Genomic DNA, 20,524 nt, shown 5'->3' on the forward strand with positions numbered 1-20,524 from the left:
GATACAAAAACTATAGAAAGCCTCTTTTTCATAGACGTATTATAATTCTGTGTTTGGGATTTATGTTATGGTATTTAATTAGTCCCATGCGATAGAATGAAACAAAATTATTCCATAGAAGGGTAGGATCGGACACCCTTGATTAGCGGACAAAGTATTTTTCCTAGGCCGCTAGTCACAGACACTAATCTGTTTCCCGGATGGGTCCACTAATTAGAGGTTCCACTGTACCAAAGCGATCAAGGTCGATTAAACCAGGGTGGTCTTTTGGGAAATATTAGTGAGTCTAGACACGGATCTGATTATTTAATATTGACGTCATTAATCTAGATATTCATTTCAATTGACGTCAAATAAATCAAACTTCCAATACATGTAATGAAAATGCTACAAATGGAAAATTAGAGAAAATTTCTTCGAGCCGTAGAATCAGTTGGTAATGCTTTGTAAGTTTCTAAATTCTTTCTTCTATTATTACCATTTGCTTTTATCTTATCAATCTGATTGGCAATGGCAAAAGAAGTTGACTTTGCATAGATTTATGTGCTCGTATATTGATACGTTGAGAAATCTCAAGAAAGCATTTATTTGGGTAATTTCTGGAATTTTCTATATGACGTATCGCAAGACAAAGGATGTGTGAGCGATAAAGAGACAAAAAGCTCATAATTTTCTAAGTTAATGTAGACTGGAGTCGTTTATAATGCGTGTAATACTAATAATACCAATACTAATAATAATAATACGGGATTTAGTTTGTATAAACGACTGGAAGAATCCGGTGTTCCAGCCTTATAGATACAGGGGCTAGCTACGCAGAAACTTGCGTAGCGAGAAAACAATTTATCAAGCAACAACAAACTCTCAAAACGAAATCAACTCAAATGAAAGACTTTCAATACACAAATCCACACATATTCTTTTTTCTCAAGAATTATTTTGAGCAGGAAAAAATTATAATTGCAATATTGACACTTTTCTTTTGTTTGGAGTTAGTGCACAAAGGTTTCTAGACGACTAAAATTGTTCCATTCATTACTTTTTGCTTTATTTCTACTATGTATAAATTAGTCGTCTAGCTTGCTAGACTAAAGTTAATGATGTTATGAGTCCGGGTTTGTTGTAGTAACCCTGGCTCTATTACTTTCAGACATTGAGATGAGCCTGAGCCAGCTCTCGACTAGATGTTTGACTGAAATGTTGCAGTTGTCAAAAAAATCGATCTCACTAAAGTAAAGATTGTATCGGTGAAGGTAGAGAATTTCTGCTAACACTATGCAAGGAAGTGCTTGAGATTTGAACACATTCAATTGCGGTGCAAGTCTGTGATCGAAACCTTCACACTAACAATCGGTAGTAAAAGTTTGTGGCAAAATTTGTCATCAATGTTGCGCGGTAAGATCTGTGTTCAATATTTTCTTTTTATGTATGAAGTTTTAGGAGATAATGTCTGAATACAACTTAAATGCCAAAGGGTCAGTAATTTGTCAAGAGAAATGAAGATTTCGAAATTATGGGAAGATTTCGAGGTTATTGGAAGATCTACGTTTCCAAAATCTAACGTCGTGGTCATATATATTCATTGGGAACAGGGGTCAAGATATCTATTTGCGGGAAATTTTCTTTGGGTTGTGAGTTGGAGATATCCTTAAGCAAAGTAAAACAGGGACAGGGGGGTACCTAAGCAAGTAGAGGGTACGGGTATGTGCCGCTCTTAAGGGTGGCATTTTTGGACTTCCAAAGTCTCACTAAGGTTTGGAAAAAAATATTTGTCCCTAAAAAGATCTAAATCTAGTCAGATTAGTCCCAATAAGGATCGTAAAACTCACAAAATTTTCTTTTTTTCGTTTTTTAGTCCCGCTAAGGGTCCGAGGGTCGAAAGTGTCAGACGGCACATATCCGTCAGCTCATAAGCCTAGTATCCCCCGGAACAAGAATCAAAACTTAAGCAACTTTATCTGTTGAAATTTCAATCACGAAGAAACGACTAAAATGGCAGCTCTTTTCGGTTGATAATGTTTTAACAGTATCTGTATCTGATTTGATCATGTTTGATGCCAGTTAGATAAGAAGTCTTTCTTTTCATAGAATAATAGTGGGGTCGTTTAGCATAATTTACAGGAAAAAAATAATATATAGCTGAAACTTTCTCCAGACCTTCTCTATAGGATGCTTATGCCTCAGGAAAAAAATCCCCTAGAATCCCACTGGTGGAACATTCCCTTTTTGGGCAATTTCTTTTTTCCCCAGGCAAAACCCTAAGGGCGAAATGTTTTGAAAATTTCAAACTCATTTTCAGACAATATCAGGTATACCATTCGAAAGCTCTAAAAAAACTATATAGAAGACTTTTAAACGGGTATGGCCGATTTCATTACCTAACTCGAGATATTTCACGCGCGAGTTCCACTTTTCGCCACATTTTGGTCTAAAATTGACCAAAAATTGCATCTTCTGCGTGAATTATCTCGAGTTAGGTAATGAAATCGGCTATACCCGTTTCAAAGTCTTCTATATAGTTTTTTGAGAGCTTTCGAATGGTATACATGATGTTGTCTCAAAAAGAGTTTGAAATTTTCAAAAATTTTTGACCTTAGGGTTTTGCCTGGGGAAAAAAGAAATTGCCCAAAAAAGGGATGTTCCACCAGTGGGATTTTAGGGGATTTTTTCCTGAGGCATAAGCATCCTATAGAGAAGGTCTAGAGAAAGTTTCAGCTATATATTATTTTTTTTCCTACAAACAGCCTGTACTTTTGTAACAAGACCACACTATAACTCTTCTTTCGTAGCTGGAGTCAAGCAGTCACCGCGTTCTTTCAAAATTTCAAAATTTTAAAAAATGACCCCTTTTTTCTAAGAAGCCACAAGAATTAGTTTTTAAGGTTTCTTGACTACCTACTTTGACAATCGTTTTCTATTGTTTCTAGTGTTTGTTAGTAATGATTTAAAAAAACAAACTGTTATGAAAGGATGTCGACCGGTCGATCAAGGCCGGTCTCGGACTGGACGCATTGAAATGACCGCTAAATCAACTGGAGACGTAGCGGCCTTTCAATAAAGTTTTACCGGTCATTTACTGGTCCTTAAAATACCAGTTATTTACTGGCCCTTAAAAGACCGGTCGATTTTCAGGTAATCAAAGTTTGTTTTCATAAATATGAAATTTTGACGTCATTCCCTCGACCTGGTAAGCTTGACCCAGCCCCTTTAAAATATTTACGGTTGGCAGGCGTATTTTTTTGTCTAGTGTATTTGCAAACGTTTCTTTCAATTTTGACGAAATTATTACAAATTTTTATAATTGGCGTCAAATAAAATCTTTTGGGAATATCAACATTTCATTATCAAAACATTCTTGCATTCCCAAACAAAACGTTCATGTTGGTAAAGTTTTATTTCCAGAAACTAATCCACCAAAAGATTGTGAATATTTGTAAGTATTCTCGTCTAATTCAGATAGTTCATGCTTTTGTTGTTATTCAGTACCGATTTCTACATAGTGTGTGCTCACGATAATGTTCCAGTTACGAAACATTCGAGTTTTGCTATACGAGTTACAAAGATGATGTCTTCATCACTGACTCCCCGGGCGGGGGTATACTAGGTTAACGGGATGACGGGTATGTGCCGCCCGAATTTCGACAGTCGGGCCCTTATAGGGGCCAAAACGGACCCTTAGAAGGACTTATATGGAGAAAAAAAAACCAAATTTTTGTGAATTTTGTGACCCTTATTGGGACTGTACTATATAAACTCAGACTTTTGAGGGTCACAATATGGAAGCTGTTTTTACAATCTTTAGGGGGACTGGAATTAGATTATGTGATTTCTACGACCGTTAATGGGATTTTGAAGATCCAAAAAAGGGACCCTTAAGGGCGGTACATACCCGTACCCTCCTTTTGTCTAGGTATCCCCCGGGACTGACTCTTCAATTTCAACCTAATGGAGTTTTGAAAATAAATAACGTTTTGCGATAAATTGAATCATTTTAAGATTTTAAGTCACAAACATGCAGACCATATGTTTATGTTTATGTTTATGTTTCTTTTCTTTAAAGTTGATGCACAGTAGTACAATGTGTACTTAGCTCGAGGCTAATCAATATCAACTATTAATTACAAATCTATCTAGAAGGTTGATACTCAAGATCAACTATTATTTACAAATTAATTTAAATTCAATCAATGAAACCAACGCCATGGATAAAAGTGCGACAGTTTCGGCAAGGACAAGTAGTGGGCCTCCATTGCTTGATTTCTTTCTTAAATTCATCTAGGTTTTTAAGTTTTTTAAAGTCATCGGGAAGGGTAGCCCAGATTTTAGGTCCCAGGAAAGCTAAAGACGATTTTCCATTCATTTCACTTTCAACTACTCTACTACGAAAGGAATTCCTTTTTCTCGTGTTGATCTTACATTGGTTTTTGAGAAATATTTTACTTTCTGATTCATTGAGTTTTGATTTAAATAGCTCTGCGGATAAGGATTGAATTGCTCGTTGATGGAAGGTGGAACCGTTGTCAAGTTTCAACAGATCATCGAATGACGAGTTGTAGTCTGAGTAAACGATTCTCAAGCATCTTTTATGTAGATTGTTGATTTTATCTTCTAGAGCTCTGCTATGAAACATCCATATGAGAGGACAGTAATTGAAGTGGCATTTAATGAAAGCATTCATCAAGCGTTTCTTTTTTTCTAAAGTGAGATATGTGCTCATTCTGGCTAAGGCGGTTATTTTCAAACTAGCTTTCTTGCAAAGATTTTCTATATGCGATTCAAACGTCAAAAGATTATCGAAGGTTACTCCAAGAATCTTTGACGTTTTGGTATTGAAAACAGTTTCTTCTCTAATATTTAGATAGAGCGAGTCGTCAATGATGTTAACTATTAGCTGACATTTGTCAGCATTACCAACCATTTGATTAATCGAAAGCCATGTGAAGATTTTTTTTGCTACAGAGCTTAGTTTACCACTTACTTCAATCCAGGTAGGAGCACTAACATAGGGTGTCGTATCGTCCGCATAATTCGCAACCTTAGTATCCTCAATGATGAAAAAGAGGTCACAGATATAAATATTGAAAAACAGAGGGCCAAGGATTGATCCCTGGGGAACACCATCCTTGATCTTGATCCAGTTACTCAGTTCGTTGCCTACTTTTGTCCTTTGTTGCCTATTTTCTAGATAACTCATGACTAACCCAGTGGAAAGGTCATCGAACCCGTATGCACTGATCTTTGCTACAAGTAATTTGTGGCACATGCAGTCAAAGGCCTTAGAAAGGTCGATGAGCAGTGCCCCAAAAACATATTTTTTGTCATTGGCTAGTTTCCAGAGCTCTTCCATTGGGAGAAGAGAGGTTTGAGTGGAATATCCTTATGATATCAAATTATGACCCCTCGTTTTATTATATTTCAAGCGGTGTGTCGATCCCTTCCCTGCTTAATAGACCCCCTACAATCAAGCATAGAAGTGTACGTAGAGCATTTATTTTTGAACGATTTTTCTTCTTTTTTCCATTTTCCACTTGTTCATCATCTTTTGCTTGTTTGATGACATCTCCAAGTTGTTTACCGATGTCAACTAATTTCTGATGATAAGACAAATTTGAACACGTTTAGTTTGAATTTGTCATCAATAAAAGAAACTTACATGTGCCAAGATAAGTTTTCACGAAATTCAAATTTTCTGGTTTTTGCTTTTGCCTTCTTTGTTGTACTTAGATTACAGCGCTTTTGACATCAAAATTGGTTCCTGCTAGAATAAGCCCATTTCATTGTTATTTACCAAGAATAAAAGCTTCTTCACTAAAATTCATATTTCAATCATTAAAGTTATTTCTAATGACTTTTACTTTCAAATTAACATTTCCGATTTTATTAGTACTAAAATTTTTATCTAGATGTATTTTTCCAGTAAAAAGTAGTATTATTGTATTACAGTAATCGATTAATATATTCAATATCTGTAGAAAAAAATGTACATAAAGAAAATTGTACATTTTTGTTCCATATAAACAATTATTTATTTTTATCTAAAATATAACATCAAGAAATTTCAACAATATTTTCTATTTTGATCTTTTGTACCCGATCCTTGTCAAAGCACCTTGCGCTCCTATGATGTACAGGATTCTCTGCTTAATTGTGATGTCCTTTAGTACGTAATCCTAGCGCCTAAAAAAGAAAGTCTGGACGTCCGTATTAAGTCTGAAATACGTCCGTCGGACGTCTCCAAGGCAAAATGTAGTCCGAAACACGTCCTTTTCAGGTCCTTTTAACGTCTATAGTACGTAATCCTAGCGCCTAAAAAAGAAAGTCCGGACGTCCGTATCACGTCTGAAATACGTCCGTCGGACGTCTCCAAAGCAAAATGGAGTCCGAAACACGTCCTTTTCAGGTCCTTTTAACGTCCCTTGGACGTCCGGAACGGACCAGTATCGGACGGACCAAAAGCGTTTCATTTTTCACGTCCTCAGGACGTCCTCAAGCCGTCCCGATTGGACGTCCCTTCGTCCGAAATGGACCTCTCAGGGACGTCCTAAGGACGTCTTGTGCCCACTGGGTAGAAAGGTCGATGAGTAGTGCCCCAAAAACATCTTTTTTGTCATTGGCTAGCTTCCAGAGCTCTTCCATTGGGAGAAGAGAGGTTTGAATGGAATATCCTTTCCTGAAACCACATTGTTGTTCATCAAAGTAGTGCTCAAAGTATTCTGATATTTGATTGTGATATACTCTTTCGTAAATTTTGGATATTACCGGCAGTATACTTATTGGTCTATAGTTACTTTTATCGTTTTTAGAATTTTTCTTGTAGACTGGGGTGACTGTCGCGAACTTGGAAATGTTGGGAAAAATACCTGAGCTGAAGGAGTCATTTATGCTTATAGAGAAGCAGCTTGCAAATAAGTGAGAGTATTTTTTAATTATTTTCGCTGGTATATCATTTTCCGCTTGAGACTTATTTGTCTTAAGGTTGTTAATTATCTTCTCTACTTCGTCTTCGGTGGTGTTTCTAAACTGGAAGGAGTTTTCATTGTTTGATACCTTTTCTTTTATTTTGAGTATACTAGGGTGGTTTCTAAAAAGCATTATTTCATTTTGAAGAATATTATCAGAAAGTTCATTGAGAGGCACTGGTTCTGTTGGTGGTTGATTGAGATCTAATTTTTCAGTGATATTTATGAAGAACTCATTAAACATTTTTCCAATTTCTTTATCATCTTTAATCAGTTCATCATTTTCGACTAAGGTTATTTTCTCACTTATTGGTCCTTTATTAGAGAAAAAAGGGCGCACAGTTTTCCATCAATTCAGAATTCCCCGACGTTAAAAAGTGTTGAATGAGAATTTTAAACGAATGGTCCAACACATCATTGCTTTTGCAATATCAGCAAACAACTTCATATAACCCTGTGGAATTGACTTTAACTTAGAAGTTTTTCTGATATCAGGCATTGAAAGTAGAGTTCCGTTTTGGAACTTTTCTGTTTCGATTCCTGATATTGGATATCCTTGATATTAAACTATTAGAGGTTGAAGTAAGAAATACCTTTTTTCAATAAGATTAAGGTTGTGTCAAGTTTGCGAGGGGACGGTTATGTCCCTTTTTAACATTTTTACGACCCTCTTAGAGACTATTTTTTCCAAGTTTCAGACAAAATTTTCAAACTTTGGTCCAAATAACGAGAATTCATGACCATGTGAGGTAGTCATTTTTGATAATTTTCTGTCATAATTTTGTCATTTTTATACCCCTGAATGATAATTTCGAGGTTGAATTTTAAGTCACCCTGAGCCACCAAGACATTCAAAGCAGTAAATACAGTATTCAGTTTTTCCAAAATCGTTCATCCTTTAGATTATTCTCTTTGGAAATGTCTTTCCAACGATGAATAACTTTCCAACATACACGAATGGGTGCTGAGGAAAAGTAGAAAAACTACAGTGTCTATATACTTTCGGGACAGACTTTAATACCAAAGAAAGACGCTACGCTGACGATATATTAAAACAATCCAATACAATTATTCAATTGAAGTTGTTGATTAAGAAGTTTTTCTGATATCAGACATAGAAAGTGAAGTTCCGTTAATTTTGGAATTGCTCTATTTTGTCTGATATCAAATTCCTTGTTGATCTTCAATGAGTAGTTAAGTTAAGAAATTAGAACGTTCAGAAACTTAAACTTTATGTGGGAAATATATATTTCTTACTGGTTGGTTCATTGGAAGTTTGCCAGAGTATATGTATTTGTATAATATCGGTCAAAAGGGAACATCATTCGTTTTATGAAGATGTTTCCAAAGATAGATATGAAACAAAGAGGTTGAGCGATCATTTCTGGAAAGAAACAATCCAATGAAAAAACATTTGACAGAAGATGAAAAGTTAGAAAGACCCAGTTTAATGTTTGTCAATGGCGATGGTTTGTTCAAAAGTTCTCTCAAGACAGATAGTAAGCGAGGTAAACGAATGGTACTTAATCAAATAAAGATAGCCGCAGTGAACAATATTTGTTAAAGTGCGCTCAATGATTCCGAAAGTCCGGGGGAAGTTTTTATTCGAAAAAGGATCTCCTTATCTGGAAATTAGGTGATCTGAAATTCGATATTTTATATTTTTATTTGATACAGCAGGAAAATGTGAAAAGTAGCTTCTAGGCTGTACGGTTATTAACTTGTTGATTGCGTCATAGTTATTAAATTTGATGTCAATAACATTTCTAAATTGACGTCAAATAAGTTAAATGTTTTTTTTTCCAGGCAAATGTTTGTTTTTCAGAGTCGGTGTTTTCATCTTTTCATTTTCCATCGATCTCCAAAGAAATTATTTGACTTTAAACAAACAGAACTCCCAAAGGACAGCCATGTGGTCTCATTGGCTATAATCGTATATTGCTGTATACATATAAAACCTTGTAAGTCTCCTGTTCATATTCAATTTCAATTTATTTTCATTAACAGGCATTTGTAACGAACTTATTTTTTCAGTGGACATACTGCTTAAGTTATTCTATTCAAGGAAATTTTGAAGATTCAATTTTGTTCTGTAGATGTTTGTCATCAGGTTTTTAATCAAGTTAGGTGGAATGTTCGATATCAGAAATAGTCTAGGACATTTTCCTTTATCGGATGGTGTTCTGACATTTCAGATATATGACTTTTTTGTTTGTCAGACAATTCGAAAAAGTCTAGTTTGAAATGTCAACCCCAAGGTAATATTTCTGCTCAACAAACCTTTCCATTATGGGAAGGTTGATAATATTTACAAATAAGTGACAATGCTGGACAAAAGGTTTGTAGACTTCTGCAATATTTGCAAAATACTTCAATATCGATCAAAAACAAGTTCCCAAGAGGCTCTGGGTGCTTTCCAAACCCATCCAAAGCTGTCTTTGAAAGTCACCCACTGCAGTCTAACCGCAAGGGCAAACCACAAGGGCTTGATTAACTGGCTTACACCAGTATCAAAACGCTGATTTTCTGCTTGTGGTTCTCTCAAAAGCGATGCAACGACTTCAAAAGTGTTTTTCTTAACTTCCATCCCCTTTCAGACACATTGAAGAGTCATTTTGCTCTATTTCTCATAATTTTTCACTGAAATTTCATTTATCTACAACCTTTTGTCCAGCATTGGAGAAGGATGAAAATATATTCAATTATTATTATATTCGACAAAGACGATTTCCATTGGCTGATTCCTGTTTCAGAAATATGTCAATATCGATTAGGGTTGCGAAGAAAACACGTTATGCTTTACAATGAACACTAGAGTGCTTGATATCAGCCAATGAAAAATATTTTCCTTTTTGGAAAAAGTTCGTTTCGCTTGGTTGATATTCAGTATTCTTGTTTCGGAAGGTTTGAATATCGATTAAGGTTGCAAAGAAAACACATTATGCTTTACAATGAAAACTAGAGTCCGATATCAGCTCATGAAAAATATTTTCTTTTAGGCATAGTTCTTTTTTGTTGGGTGATATTCAGTATATACTGATGAGAATTTATATAAAAAGACAATTGTATTTTTACTACGATCTACGGAGTGCTGAATGAGAAATATCCTCCTTTAAGGAATAGTTCTTTTTTGTTGGCTGATATTCAGTATATACTGATGAGAATTTATATAAAAAGACGATTGTATTTTTACTACGATCTACGGAGTGCTGAATATCAGCCAATGAGAAATATTTTCCTTTTAGGAATAGTTCTTTTTTGTTGGCTGATATCCAGTATATACTGATGAGAATTTATATAAAAAGACAATTGTATTTTTACTACGATCTACGGAGTGCTGAGTACCAGACAATGAGAAATATCTTCCTTTTAGGAATAGTTCTTTTTTGTTGGCTGATATCCAGTATATACTGATGAGAATTTATATAAAAAGACAATTGTATTTTTACTACGATCTACGACGGAGTGCTGAATATCAGCTCATGAAAAATATTTCCTTTTAGGAATAGTTCTTTTTTGTTGGTTGATATCCAGTATATACTGATGAGAATTTATATAAAAAGACAATTGTATTTTTACTACGATCTACGACGGAGTGCTGAATATCAGCTCATGAAAAATATTTCCTTTTAGGAATAGTTCTTTTTTGTTGGCTGATATCCAGTATATACTGATGAGAATTTATATAAAAAGATAATTGTATTTTTACTACGATCTACGGAGTGCTGAATACCAGACAATGAGAAATATCTTCCTTTTAGGAATAGTTCTTTTTTGTTGGCTGATATCCAGTATATACTGATGAGAATTTATATAAAAAGACAATTGTATTTTTACTACGATCTACGGAGTGCTGAATATCAGACAATAAGAAATATCTTCCTTTTAGGAATAGTTCTTTTTTGTTGGCTGATATCCAGTATATACTGATGAGAATTTATATAAAAAGACAATTGTATTTTTACTACGATCTACGACGGAGTGCTGAATATCAGACAATGAGAAATATCTTCCTTTTAGGAATAGTTCTTTTTTGTTGGCTGATATCCAGTATATACTGATGAGAATTTATATAAAAAGACAATTGTATTTTTACTACGATCTACGGAGTGCTGAATATCAGACAATAAGAAATATTTTCCTTTTAGGAATAGTTCTTTTTTGTTGGCTGATATCCAGTATATACTGATGAGAATTTGTATAAAAAAACAATTGTATTTTTACTACGATCTACGGAGTGCTGAATACCAGACAATGAGAAATATCTTCCTTTTAAGAATAGTTCTTTTTTGTTGGCTGATATCCAGTATTATACTGATGAGAATTTATATAAAAAGACAATTGTATTTTTACTACGACGTACGGAGTGCTGAATATCAGACAAAGAAAAATATTTTCCTTTTAAGAATGAATCTTTTTCCTTGATTGATATTCAGTATTCTTGTTTTGAACTATGATTTGGTGTCTTGATGAGGATTTCAATGAACAGATACATTCGTCGGTCTAAGCGTATTTGCTGGCTTCAGTATTTTTGTTTCAGAAAGATGCGTTTTTGTACATTAAAGAAAGTTTCGAAGAAAATACATTCATACTTTAAAGTGAAAAGTAGAGCTCTTGATATCAGGCAATGAGAAAGATCTTTCTTTTAGGAATGGTCGTTTTCATTTGATGATATTTAGTGTTTTTGTTCTTAATTACATTGGTACTTTGATAAGGATTTGGATAAAAAGGTACATTCGTACTTTATTGCAATCTATTATGGAGTGTTTAATATCATAAGATAAAAAGAGTCTTCTCGTAGTATTTGAACAGGATCTTTACTATATTTGTTAGATTCATTTATTTTGTTTTATAACTGAATCTGATGGTAGATTAGAAAGATCTGATTTGGTTGTTATATAGAAGATGATTTTTGAAGAAAATACATCCATATTTTACTAATCAATCTATAGAGTGTTTGAAATCAAACGATTGTTACTGCAGTACATTAATCGTACAAGATTCTGAGAAGTAGCTGCTAGCAATCTATTGAGTATTTCATATCAGACAATGGAAACAATATTCCTAATTTGGGGAATCGAGTTTCTTTATTTGATATTCAGTACTTTTGATTTAGTCAGGTTTACATTTTGCAATACAGGAAAGTCCACACACACTGATCACTTTGTGTTATTACAAAGTGAAAACCAGGTCAGTGAAATTAGTAGGGCGAACAAATTCGACACAAAGATATATGAAACTAAATTTTATGAAAATGTTTCGTGAGTTGACCAAACTTTTGGCTGATATCAATCTCCAATTGAATTTCTTTGTTTAGCAGAAATTATTTCAATTATTTCAGTGTTTGATATCAAGTAAGAGTGAAAGGTACCGCAGCTTCCGGGAGCAAGGGAGAAGAAATGTTTTTTTTATAAATTTCTTGATAAACTTTTCATTCTATTTTTCCAAATAAATTTCATTATGAGTGCATTTTTCGGCCATCTTGAATTTAATTTTTCGTTTGAAATGTCTAACCCAAGGTAAATTTTCTGTTCAACAAACCTTTCCATTATGGGAAGATTGATAATATTTACGAAAAAGTTAGGAAAATGTTAATATATTTCCTACCATTATTATAATCGAGAAGAATGATTCCCATTGGCTGATTCTTGTTTCAGAAAGATGTAAATAATGATGAGGGTTGGGAAGAAAACACGTTATGCTTTACAATAAACACTAGAGTGCGTGATATCAGCCAATGAAAAATATTTCCCTTTTTGGAAAAAGTTCGTTTCTCTTGGCTGATATTTAATATTCTTGTTTGTTAACATGTTCTAATTCTTGATGAGGATCTCAATGAACAGATACATTCGAACTCTATTGCAATCTATTACGGAGTGTTTGATATCAGATAATGAAAAAAGATTCTTTGTTTTTGGTCGAAGCGTCTTTTATTTCCTGAAATCTAGTATTCTTGTTTCAGAAGGATGTGCTTTTTGAATAGTAAAGAAAGTGTCGAAGAAAATGTATCTGTACTTTACATTGAACAGTAAATGTTGTCTTTTTTGTACAGGGAAGATTGTTTTGAAAAGGATATCCATACTTTACAGTAGAGCGCTTGATATCAGACAATGAGAAATATCTTTCTTTTAGGAATGATGTTTCAATTTGTTGATATTCATTCAGTATTCTTGCTTGTATTGATTTGGTATCTTGAAAAGGATTTGGATAAAAAGGTACATTCGTACTTTATAACAATCTATTGAGTGTTTGATATCAGATAATGAAAAGATTGTTACTTTTTGGCCTATGCATGCATTGCTTAGTTACTGAAATTCAGTATTTTTGTTTCAGAAAGATGTGTTTTTGTACTATGAAGATTGTTTCCAATAAAGGATACCATACTTTACAGTGAAAAGAAGAGCGCTTTATATCAGACAATGAGAAAGATCTTTCTTTAAGGAATGGTTGTTTCTAATTTGATGATATTCAGTGTTCTTGTTTATATTGATTTGGTATCTTGATAAGGATTTGGATAAAAAGATAAAATCGAACTTTATTGTAATCTATTACAGAGTGTTTGATATCATATGATCAAAAAAAAAGATTTTTGGCTGAGACTTTCTTATTTATGAATTTTTTGGTAAAGTGCAGCTTGTTTCGAAGAGAAGTTATTCATACTTTACAGTAAAAAGCAGGGTGCTTGATATCAGCCAATGAAAAATATCCGCCTTTGAGGAATAGCTACTTTTTGTTGATTGGTATTCAGTATTCTAAGTTAATGGGGATTTTGATAAAAACATATTAAACATACTCGTTACTTTATTAAAATCTACGGAGTGCTGAATATCAGACAATGAAGAATACCTTCCTTTTAGGAATGATTCCTTTCCCTTGGCTGGTATTTAGTATTCTTGTTTTAAAATATATTCGTAACTTAACCACGGTCTACGCAGCGCGCAATATCAGACAATGAAACATTATATCATCCCTTTAAGGAATAATTCCTTTCCCTTGACTGATATTCAGTAATCTTGTTTCAAAATATATTCGTAACTTTACCACAATCTACGGAGTGCGTAATATCAGACAATGAAACACATCTTCGTTTAAGGATTGATTCTTTTCTCTTGAATGGTATTCAGTATTCTTGTTTTAAAATATATTCGTAACTTTACCACGATCTACGGAGTGCCGAATATCAGACAGTGAAACATATCTTCCTTTTAGGAACAGTTGGTTTCCCTTGGCTGGTATTCAGTATTCTTGTTTCAAAATATATTCGTATATTTATATACCACGATCTACGGAGATGCGAATATCAGACACTGAAACGTATCTTCCTTTTAGGAGTAGTTTGTTTTGCTTGACTGATATTCAGTATTCTTGTTTCGAAAAATGATTTGATTTCTTGAGAATGATGTTCCATTTTTTTCTTACCTTATTGCAACATATGGAATATTTGATACCAGAAAATAAAAAGATTCCTTCCATTTGGGTTTAGTGTTTTTGCTCGACATTCCAGAAAGATATGCTTTTTGGTACGGTGAAAACTTATCGTGAAAGGTAGAATGCTTGAAATCAGCCAATGAAAATTATCTTCCTCATAGGAATAATCATGTTTTGGTTGTTGATATCCAGTATTCTTGGTTTAAAATATGGGAGTGGGTATGTATTGATGAGGATTTTCATAAAAAAATATTCGTAACTTTATTGCAATCTACGGACTGCTGAATATCGAACAATGAAAAATATCTTCCTTTTCGGAAAGATTCTTTTACTTTTGTCGATATTCAGTTTGATATCAGAAAATAGAAAGATGACTAAAATTATCTTCCTTTTAGGAACGGTAAGTTTTTATTTGAGGATATTCATCAGTATTCTTGATTTGATACGATTTAGTTGTTAGTTAAATTTTTGAAAATGTTTAGTAAATTGACCAAACTTTTGGCTGATACCAATTGAAATTGCTCTGTTGAGCATAGAATTTCAATTTCATTGTGTTTGATATCAAGTGAGAGTGGAATATCTCTTCGTCGTAAAGTTAGACTTAAGTATGCTTTTGGCCATTTTTATGAAGGCGAGTCAAGCTTAGCTAGTTTAATCCCCATTCAGTATATCAAAAAGCCTTAAGTGGACCACGGGCTAGTGGCAAATAAGGTTCACTTTCGCGTAGGAAGTTAGTAACTGAACGAATGAATGAATTATGTTTTCTATTTGAATATCAACAGGCAGGAACATATCGTCTATGATCATTTGATTTCTTGCGCTTTTCGAACATTTCTTTAGATTTTATCTGTGCTATTAATTAAGAAGCCAATGAATGTTCATGTTTAAAATCGAAAATTTAAGAAAGGTTTTTTTTAAACTTCTTTTTTCGTGGCAGCGTCTAAAGATATTGTCTCATCCAAATAAAATAAAAGAGTTTTTCAAAGGCACGTCTGTAAAAATTGTTCTTATTATTACATAATTGAGTTTAATTTTTGTTCATAATGTAGAAAATCTTAACTCGAAATGATTTATTGGTTTGTTACCATTCGAAGCAATGGGAAATTCTCATTTTGAAGAATTTTCCAATTTGAATGGTAACAAACGAATGAGGGAGTGAGTAAAGACTTTTTACTACAATATGGTCATATATAAAACTATTCAATACTGGACTAGAAAATTTGTTTATGGATCAAAATATTCTAGCTATTGTAACGTCAATTTAACTGCGTGACGTCAAATAATTTCATAGTTTTTCATAGTTCTCTTTTGATTAGCTTTTCTCAGGATATCAATATCAAAACGTTTAACTATTTGACTTGAATAGATTTCAGGATTTTGGACTAAATAAGCAAATGTAAGCATTCTTTAAGTTGTATCTATTATACAGGTTTAAAGGGTGACAACATTTGCTTGTTCTGATGTAGAAATTTTCTTTTTAACTTTTTCGGAATTGTCTCTGTAGCCATCCTTAGTAGAGAGATTTTTATTTTTTGTTTAGTTAAGAAATTCCCGTCATTATGGAAGCAAACGTTCGAACCAGTAGAAGCTAATCCTTATGCAAATCGAACGCTTCCTTTCATAATGGCGGAAATTATGTAACTTAACAGAACATGAAAAAACCTCTACAATAGTTTTGTTTCATAAAGGCCGTGGTTTGATACAGGTTTTTTACATAAGACAGAGTAATATATATATAAGAACATAAGGCTTCAAGGGCTAAAAAATTAAGAACATTCTAAGAAATTTTCCAGCCTTTTCAATTTACCAATATACTCAAAACGAGGAAAACATTGCATTGAGTGCTTGATATCAGACATTTCGGTCAAATACTCTGCTTTTCAATGGGCAGATATTTACATTTATTTGCTCCGAGTCATTGAGTGCTTGAATATCAGAAATTGGAAATAGCCTTTCTTTCTCGTGAATCGTCATATTCAAATTCTGATATTTAGTACTATGTGTGATTTCATGTAGTCATGAAACAGGCTTCCTGTATTCAAATCTTTATATCAATATCTTGAGCGTTTGAAATCAGCCAGCCATGGAAAATATCTTTTATTTTGATAGGTCATCATTCTTGATTGATATCCTATATGTCATTGTTATGGAAATTATGTGATTTTATGTATCACGGTTCTCAAACGGGTGGATTCCCACAACTTATGCTTTATCACTTCGTATCGAGTGTTTAGTAAAAAACATTGGGAAGGGGCTTACTTTGTATATTATGAAGATGACATTGGTGTAAAGACAGTTATTCCTAGCTTCGGTTTTGGGTGTTTGATAACAGCTATCAGAAAGAGCTTTCCCATAGGCTGATTCTTGTTTCAGAAAGATATGAATATTGATAAGGGTACTGACACATTGCGTTTTAAAATGAACACTAGAGTGCGTGATATCAGCCAATGAAAAATATTTTCCATCTTGGAAAACGTTCGATTCGCTTGGCTGATATTTAATATTCTTGTTTGTTAACATGTTCTAATATCTTGATGAGGATTTCAATGAACAGATACTTTCAAACTTTATTGCAATCTATTATGGAGTGTTTGATATCAGATGATAAAAAGACTGCTTCGTTTTGGTCTGAGCGTATTTTATTTCATGACATCCAGTATTCTTGTTTCAGAAGGATATGCTTTTTGAATAGTAAAGAAAGTGTATAAGAAAAGGTATTTGTACTTCACAGTGAAAAGTAGAGCACTTGATATCAGACAATGAGAAATATCTTTCTTTAAGGAATAGTTGTTTCTATTTGATGATATTCAGTTCTCTAGTTTGTGTTGATTTGGTATCTTGATAAAGTATTGGACAAAAAGGTACATTCGTACTTTATTACAATCTATTATAGAATGTTTGATATCATATGATAAAAAGATATTGGTGTAAAGACAGTTATTTCTAACTTCGATTTTGGGTGTTTGATAACAGGTATCAGAAAGAGCTTTCCCAATTGGCAGATTAAGTGCTTGTATTATCAGATGTAACAAATGTTGTCTTTCTCGGGAAAATCGTAGAATGAACATTGTTTCCAATAAAGGATATCACTTTACAGTGAAAAGTAGAGCGCTTGATATCAGACAATGAGAAATATCTTTCTTTTATGAATAGTTGTTTCTATTTGATGATATTCAGTTCTCTAGTTTGTATTGATTTGGTATCTTGAAAAGGATTTGGATTAAAAAATACGTTCGAACTTTATTGCAATCTATTACGGAGTGTTTGATATCATATGATCAAAAAAAAGATTTTTGGCAGAGACTTTCATATTTATGAATTTTTGGGTAAAGTGCAGATTGTTTAGAAGAAAAGTTATTAATACTTTACAGCGAAAAGTAGGCCGCTTGATATCAGCAAATGAAAAATATTTTCCATTTAGGAATAGTTCTGTTTTGTTGGTTGATATTCAGTATTCTTGCTTGTTAATGTGACTTAGTATCTTGATGAGGATTTCAATGAAAAGATACATTCGAACTTTATTGCAATCTATTACGGAATGTTTGATATCAGAAAATGAAACAATTCTTCATTTAGAGATGAGACTTTTTTATTCGCTGACATCCAGTATTCTTTTTTCAGAAAGATATTTTTTTCTCATTAAAGAAAGTCTCGAAAAGAGAATATCAGTACTTTACAGTGAACAGTAGAGCGCATGATATCAGACAGTGAGAAATATCTTTCTTTTAGGAATGGTTGCTCTTAATTCATGATATTAAGTGTTTTTGTTTATAATTACATTGGTATCTTGATAAAGAATATGGATAAAAATATATTTATACTTTATTTCAATCGACATGGAGTATCTTGATATCAAACGATGAAAGGAGTCTTCTCATATCTGAACCGGTTTTTTACTACTGTTAGATTCAGTTTGTTTTGAAAAGGTATGATTTGGTTGGTATATTGAAGATGCTTTTGAAAAAGATACATCCATAATTTACTTATCAATCTATAGCGTGCTTGAAATCAAACGATCGTTTTTGCAGTATATTAGTCGCTTAGAAAGATGAGTTCAATTCTGAGAGAATCTGTTAGCATGGACTGGCTGTTATTTCTGTAGGATATAACTTGGTATCTTAAGAGTGCGTTGATCAAAAGATATTTATACTTTCTGGTAATCTATATAGAGTGTTTGATATCAAACATTGAAAAGGTGTTTCCTTTTGGAGTAGGGTTCAAATGCTTGATATTCAGTCCTCTTGATTTTGAAAGTTCTTGTCTGATTTGAATTCGTTACTGTAGTAAATTAATTGATTTGCAAGATGATTTCAATCAAAATTAAAGAGACAATCTATTGAGTACTTCATATCAGACAATGGAAACAATATTCCTGATTTGGGGAATCGAGTTTCTTTATTTGATATTCAGTACTTTTGATTTAGTCAGGTTTACATTTTGCGATTCAGGAAAGTCCACACACACTGACCACTTTGTGTTATTAAAAAGTGAACACCAGGTCAGTGTAATTAGTAGGGCGAACAAATTCGACACAAAGATATATGAAACTAAATTTTATGAAAATGTTTCGTGAGTTGACCAAACTTTTGGCTGATATCAATCTCCAATTCAATTTCTTTGTTTAGCAGAAATTATTTCAATTTCTCGGTGTTTGATATCAAGTAAGAGTGAAAGGTACCGTAGCTTCCGGGGCAAGGGAGAAGAAATGTTTTTTTATAAATTTCTTGATAAATTTTTCTTTCTATTTCTGCAAATAACTTCATTATGAGTGCATTTTCCGGCCATCTTGAATTTAATTTTTCGAACCCCTGTCCATCGGGCCAAACCATGGTTGGCCCCTCGGTGTGTCACTGTACCAAAGCCCAAAATATCTAATTTCTTCCTACCTACGGCACTGACACCCACCAGAGACACTACACTGGTGACATACTAGAGACTTCACACAGTTGAAGTTGTTGATTAAGAAGTTTTTCTGATATCAGACATAGAAAGTGAAGTTCCGTTAATTTTGGAATTGCTCTATTCTATCTGATATCAGATTCCTTGTTGATCTTCAATGGGTGTTTAAGTTAAAAAAATCGAACTATTTTAGGTCATTTGATTATGGTATTTGAATTCACTCTAGCAATGAATCGATACTAAAATCAGAAAATATGCTTATTGGTTGAAACTCTTAGTTCTGGTGTCAATGACATTAAAAAAGGTCTATTGTTTATTGAAAAATGATTTTATCGATATAGACTCATTTTTCATTTTTCAATGGACAACCGACTAAAATTGATCAATGCAAGGAGTTTTGATGATTTAACTTTGTTATTATCAGATACTTTTAATCAAGTTAGGTGGAATGTTCGATATCGGAAATAGTCTAGGATATTTTCCTTTATCGGAAGGTGTTCTGAAATTTCGGATATATGACTTTCTCGTTTGTCATACAATTCGAAATTATCTAGTTTGAAATGTCAACCTCCAGGTAATTTTCTGTTCATCAGAAAGAAAGTTTCGAAGAAAATATATCCATACTTTACAGTGAAAGGTAGAGCGCTTGATACCGGACAATGAGAAATATCTTTCTTTTAGGAGTCGTTATATTCCATTTAATGATATTCAGTTCTCTAGTTTGTAATGATTTGGTATCTTGATAAGGATTTGGAAAAAGGTACATTCGTACTTTATTACAATCTATTATAGAATGTTTGATATCATATGACAAAGTAATTATTTTATTTTGGTCTCAGCGTTTCTTATTTGCAGACATTCGGTACTTTGTTTCCGAAGGATATGTTTTTTGTGCAGTAAAGAAAGTTTCGAAAAGAGGATATTTACAGTGAAAAGTAGAATGCTTGATATCAGACAATCAGAAATATCTTTCTGATGGTTTTGAAAAAAGGATATCCATATTTCAGTAGGCTGCACGCATCCCTAGAATTGATTTTGATACATTAAACCATATCAAAGGGGATGCATGCAACTTAATATCAGCCTGGTATGAAAAAGGTTGATATTATAATCAAGAAGGACGATTTAAATTGGCTGATTCTTGTTTCAGAAAGATGCAAATATTCATTAGGGTTGCAAAGAAAACACACTATACAATGAAAACTAGAGTCTGGGTATCAGCCAATGAAAACATCTCC

General features: G+C 33.2%; 1 protein-coding gene across 1 annotated transcript in view; it reads right to left on the minus strand.

Annotated features, from left to right (window-relative positions):
- LOC136802591 (uncharacterized) overlaps positions 1–20,524 on the minus strand; it is a 151,230-nt gene that overhangs the window by 24,315 nt on the left and 106,391 nt on the right. The window lies entirely within an intron of this gene.

Source organism: Clytia hemisphaerica, unplaced genomic scaffold (genome assembly GCF_902728285.1).
Source record: "Clytia hemisphaerica strain Z4C2 unplaced genomic scaffold, Clytia hemisphaerica genome assembly, whole genome shotgun sequence".
Classification (NCBI taxonomy): domain Eukaryota; kingdom Metazoa; phylum Cnidaria; class Hydrozoa; order Leptothecata; family Clytiidae; genus Clytia; species Clytia hemisphaerica.